Genomic DNA, 6,011 nt, shown 5'->3' with positions numbered 1-6,011 from the left:
CTTACCCCCAACCATGTTCCAAAAAAATCTCTCAAAACTAGCCTAATTATATTGCTATAATTTCTTTCAATATATGACTTTGTTTTACTTACCTGTCAAACATGTTAATAGATTTATGGAAATAAACGATATTTTGGTCTAACTCGTAATAAACTGGAAGTTGGCGATAGAATAAAGTCATACTGCACGTGCCTATCTAGCATTTCTTCCATATACAAATGTTTATGTTTTTAATATAGAGAGTGAGGAAGGTAATAATAGAATAGGATAGAAAAAATACAGCTAGAGATAGTCTGTCAAACAGAAAGTCAGCTATATTTAGTTAAAAACTGTTATAATGAAAATAAATTAATAATTGTATGGCTCTTAAAACTGAAACTGAATAATTTGATTAAACGCCTATTTTTATACAATGACGTATTCAATGGCGTTGAACATAATAATGACAATAATAATAATAACGACAACAATGATGATAACAATATAATAACATCCTTATTGTAACAGTCATGACCGCACCCCTCCCCTTAAAGTCAGTTTACCTTTATTGCAAATACCAGTGCTTAAAGCTTTGTATTTGCTGTCATGTAGGCTGGTAAATGACTTAATATTGATGTCATATGCGTAGGATAAGGGGTCGGGATGGCGGGGAAGGCCGCCTCCACACTCTAATCTGACTTTCCTTAGAAATAACAGGAGTTAAAAGGAAAAGAAAAATTTGAGAGAGCACGAAAATAAACTGATAACTTTTCATACGATGTCTATTTTCAACAAGGGGAAAAACAGTAAGGGACGTGCCCAAACATTTCCAGGAAAAATAAATACGGTTATCCAATCGGCTATCCCGTGATATTAAATAAAAAAATGTCGCTTAATTAAGGCGTAAGTTGCATCCAAGAGATAATCGAAACAAAATACGAGTATGTTAAGAAAGAAAATTTATAACCAATTGGAACATGTTCATGATAAAACAATATCATGTGAAGATTCTTTCTTTCACTCGGTTGAATGCACCATTGTAAAATGATTTTAAATGTTCTCTTTTGATTATATCTTTTTGACAATATCAAAACCTGTATTTCCTTTAAAAGGTTTCACGCATAGAATGTACGTATGAATGATACAAAAACTGATTGGATATAGTTAAAATAGTAAGAAGTAATAAATAAGCCAAGTTTTCCAATAGTTGATTTATCGGAAAGCAAAGTACTTATACACACAAAACTACAACATACAGATTATATTGATTTACTTCATCTTTGTAATCAAGAACTGAATAAAAACTAAACAAAGAAGTTTTTACTACTTCTTCAGTAAATTTAAACATAAATTTGAAATTCTTAAATTAGAAATGTCTTGATAGTGACATGAAGGATGGCTGTTTTTATTCTAAAAAGGCATCTATCCGATGCGTTAGATATCTTTTACATAGAATACAAAATGTTCACAATTGTGACAAAATGCCTCTGATACTCTTATTAGATCGTTCCTTAAAATTGCTGCCTTTTTTACAAAACTGCTTTCGATAGGTGCTACGTAATTCTTAACCAATTATTATGCTGTTCAATCCTTACTACGTATTTGAAGTAAATTAAAGGATTGAATGCATTCATATTTCGCTAAATCATTTTATAATTTTTCTGCTTATGGTGCACTTTCGCTGCTTAAAGCTTCATTTTAATAGATATCAATAAATGCTTATTGTTTGTATATATACGTACATGTATAATCAGTCAATGACAGGACGGAGTTCATTAGAAATGAATGTATTAAGTATTTTTATCCAATCAGTAGACGTTTTACATAGTTATGTTCAGTAGCACTACGCATTTCCTAGATTAACTTCTATTGGATAAGTAAGTTGGTGCATGCGCAGATCAAGTAGCAAGTCAAAGGACTTGGCTTCACTTTAGATGACTTTCAGTTCGCAGTTGGAGTTCGAAGGAGACACATCGATAATAAATAATATAATAATTAATTAATTAATTAATTAATTGTTGCACAGGCTGTGACTTTGGGACGACAGTGCCAGGTAGACAATTTTAAAGCAAAAGAAAGGCATTTTTAGCTAGATATATTGAAAGGCATTGAAAGTCCGGGTCGTAGTACTCTAGTGGCATTTTAAGAGTCTTGTGTGGCTTAATATACTAGTTGCATCAGGACTTTAGGCTGATATTCCTACAAACTACAGATAAGGGCATTTTGTGTCTTTATTGGCCTGGGTCGTGGCATTCTGGTAATTATTTTAGTTAGGCATTTTGCTGTAAGCTAAGGGTTTACTGTATACTCTAGTAATCTTTTATACATTATAGTTCTTGGCATTTCAAGTATCTTTAATTATTCTTCTGAGTTTTATAAGCTAATTTTTTTCGAATCATTTCTTTCAAATCACTACGAGGATAGCTTGAGGAAAAATTATATAATAGTTATTGAGAATTTATAGGAATTTCACTACAAAAATTAGTTTGACGAGCAGTCATTTGGAAAATTATATATACGGCATTTTAGGTACTTTCATTTTAGTGTTATTGCAATCTTAAATTTTTTCTTCTCTTTTTATGATATTAGTGTATTTTTATATAAACCGCTCGGATAAATAATAGCACCAACCGAAATTTGTTACACAACATATTAAAAAGAAAATAAAACACTGAGAACGTAGTTACGTTACCCAGATCTTGTTTGATTCTTTGTGTTAAAGTTTATATTGTTGACAGGTAAATGAAACCATTTCATAGAAGAATATCCGGCCTCAGCAATTTACATATTCTGGTAGACAATAAAGGTTTCGTTTTTACTATACTCATATTTTGCGGTACCTCTTGGATGGAACAAAACCTTCTAAGAATTCATCTGACGAGACATAACAATTCCTACACGGTTTCCGAAATCAAATACATGCAAACTATCCATTCTTTCTCAGTTAGGACAAAGAGAGAAAACGACGTAAAAAAGAAAGATTTAACTAAAATATGATATGCATATTCCAAGATTTTAGCTTCGCCGCATGTCGTCGTTTTCGAAATAAATGTATTACTTTTCGTTTTGCCTGTGGCATCAGGACGACAAAACAAATCTGTAGTCAGATATAAAAGATGTTTGTATAGCTAAATCAAAATTTTGAGTTTACGAAACAATGCTATTATATAAAATAGAGAAAATCGGAAACTTCACAGGTCGCTCAACACGACAAAAACGAAAATGTTGCAGGCTCGGTTTGATTGAGCCTGTTCATGGACGGTAGTGGAAATGCATGCTATCGTTCACGCCCTCTAGCCCCGGGTTGAGCAGAACTCAACATTTACACATGCTAAAAGTACAAAAAGCAATTTAGAGATATCCGCAGATGTATCAAACGGCGGTGAACATGGAACCTTCAATGATACACGTGTTGAGGCGCGTAATTCCATGAGGAGCGGCGTTTGGTCCCCAGATAAAGTAAAGGATTTGCCCCAAACGAGAAAACAATGGGCAAAGACAAAAGGTTTCACTGAAACTAATGGGACCAAAGATAACTTTCTGCAAGCGAACCAACTTGAAAATCTTGAGCTGTGCAAATATTTAAGATGATTTTGGACCATTTTTATGATTCTATGGCAGAGTCCACTTCTTATTTTACTTATCTGGGCTGGTTTTCACCAGGCCTTATTTTCTGCTATTCCAGTGCTGTAGTTGGGAATTAAAGGTCGTGTCGACAAATGCGTGGTGCAGCAAAAATAAAAGTACCGACAGGTAAGTTTTATTTCTATTTCGTAACTACAGCTATTTGATCATATTCCTGATTTTTATCAGTTCATTTGTCTTATATTCCTGTCCTGTGTACTTTGTTCCTCTTGTTCCTAAACAAAACAAAGCAAAACAACCAAACATAAGCTTTACAGTACAGTTACTGTATATTTAGTTAATTGTATCTCAACTCTTCAAAGAATATTCATTGCTATTGGACTTGCCCATGCGTCGGCGGCGGCGTCGGCGTCCACGTCCGCGTCCGTGTCCTGATTTCGTTGTTGTATGTAAGCTGGTGTCTCAGAAACCACTTAAATGGATTGAATCTTCACATACTTATTCACTGTGATAAACGTACTTACAATGCTTAGGTTCCATTTTTCTATTTAGGTTGTTTTTTACATTTTTTCCCTTGTTGACTTAGAAGACTTTTTGGTCAAGTTTTATATGTAAGCTGGTATCTCAGTACCAACTTATGGGAACGGATTGAAAATTCACACACTTGTTAACTGTGATAATCTGACTTACATTGCCCAGGTTCCATAACTCTACGTGGCATATGTAAGCTGATATCTCAGTACCCACTAATGGAAATGGATGGAAACTTCACACAATTTTCCACCGTTATATACTGATATGCATTGTACAGATTCCATAACCTTGTTTTGCAATTTTACAAAAGTATGCCTCTTTTTCGACATTAATATTCATTAACAAGGCTGTTCAATAGTAGAGCATTGCTGTCCTTCGATAGCTCTTGTTATTATAATAAAATCTGTATTATGCCTTTTTGTGTTTTATTAAGTAAACAATGCTCTGTAAAATTATTTTGACATGGCCAGTTGTAAGTGCATATTTGGTATGCAAGACATAAACGCTGCAATTACTTTTACTATATATGTAAGATATGAAAGCCAAAAACATTGTTACTGTTTGTTTGATTGCAGTTATGTAAGACATTAACGATATTTTTGCTTGTACGATAATACGCACGCAATTCATAAACGATGTTATTGCTTGTAAGATTGAAGATGTTAAGTTATAAGCTATGTTATTGCTCGTATAATAATAGGTATGTTAAAAGACATAAACGATATTATTGCTTGTAAGTAGGCATGTAAGACATCAGCTAGGGTATAACTTGCATTAGAGTAGGTATGCAAGACATAAACAGTATTACTGCTTGTAAGATTGAAGGTATTAACGATGTTATTGCTTGTATGATAATATTGTGTATGTTAATAATAAACGATGTCATTACTTGTGTGGTAAAAGGTATGTAAGACATAAACGATATTATTGCTTGTGAGAATGTAGGTATGAAAGACATATAAATGGTATTACTTGTATTAGAGTAGGTATACAAAACATTTTATTACTTGCATGATTATGTTAGAAACTTTATCTGTTTTAGGGTGTTTTGTGCTTGTCATTTTTATAAGCATCGCTAGAACAGGTGCGTATCATTAATTTAGCAAATTAAACAACAAAGCCATTTTCAACTTGGATTTTTAATGAAAATCAAAAATATTTATGCCCCCGAAGGACAGCATATAGTAACTGGATCATCCATCTGTCCACCTGTCCCTTCGGTTACCGAATTATAACTGAAGAATGCATAGGATCTCAAACTTGGTAAGTAGGTAAATCGTAGTCGGCAAATAACCTTTATGTTAAGATTGGTTGTTTGAAGTCACGGTAGGCCAAGGTGACCTTGAGCTGATAATCCGTTTCCGATCGATTACTGAAGAACGTTTTAATGCAGGAACCTCAAATTTTGTAGGCAAATTGGTTAAGACTGACAGGTGACCCCTATTGATTTTGATGCTGGTTGAGCAATGACTAAGGCTCAGCTAGCTTTCCGCTAGAAATGGGTTCCTGACCAATAACACAAGAATGTTTCATCTCTAGAACATCAGATATCTACGGTTGCTCGAAAGGAAAAGTTGCATTGACGTTGAGTTGAGAATTGCATTCTGATCATCAGCTCAAGAGCCTCAAACTGCTCAGACATGATAGTCGTAACCGAGAGATGATTGTTTTTTTTAATTCTGAGGTCAGTAGGTCAAAGTTCAAGATCGGTTTCTGTTTATAACTGGAGAGTCCGTTCGCTCATGACAAGTACTTTCAAATTCGATAAGTGGGTCGGACCAGGTGGCATCATGCATCAAATACCTGACACTCGGTACAAAAATTTTAACTTTTAGCAGTAAGGTGTAATGTAGTCAGCCCATTTTACTACTTCATTCCATTAAGCTTTTGTTTAAAAGTCTGCTTCGGGGGCA

The sequence above is a fragment of the Mercenaria mercenaria genome, unplaced genomic scaffold (assembly GCF_021730395.1).
Source record: "Mercenaria mercenaria strain notata unplaced genomic scaffold, MADL_Memer_1 contig_4852, whole genome shotgun sequence".
In the NCBI taxonomy this organism is placed as follows: Eukaryota; Metazoa; Mollusca; class Bivalvia; order Venerida; family Veneridae; genus Mercenaria; species Mercenaria mercenaria.
The sequence above is the reverse complement of the archived record's forward strand: the minus strand, read 5'-3'. Positions refer to the sequence as shown.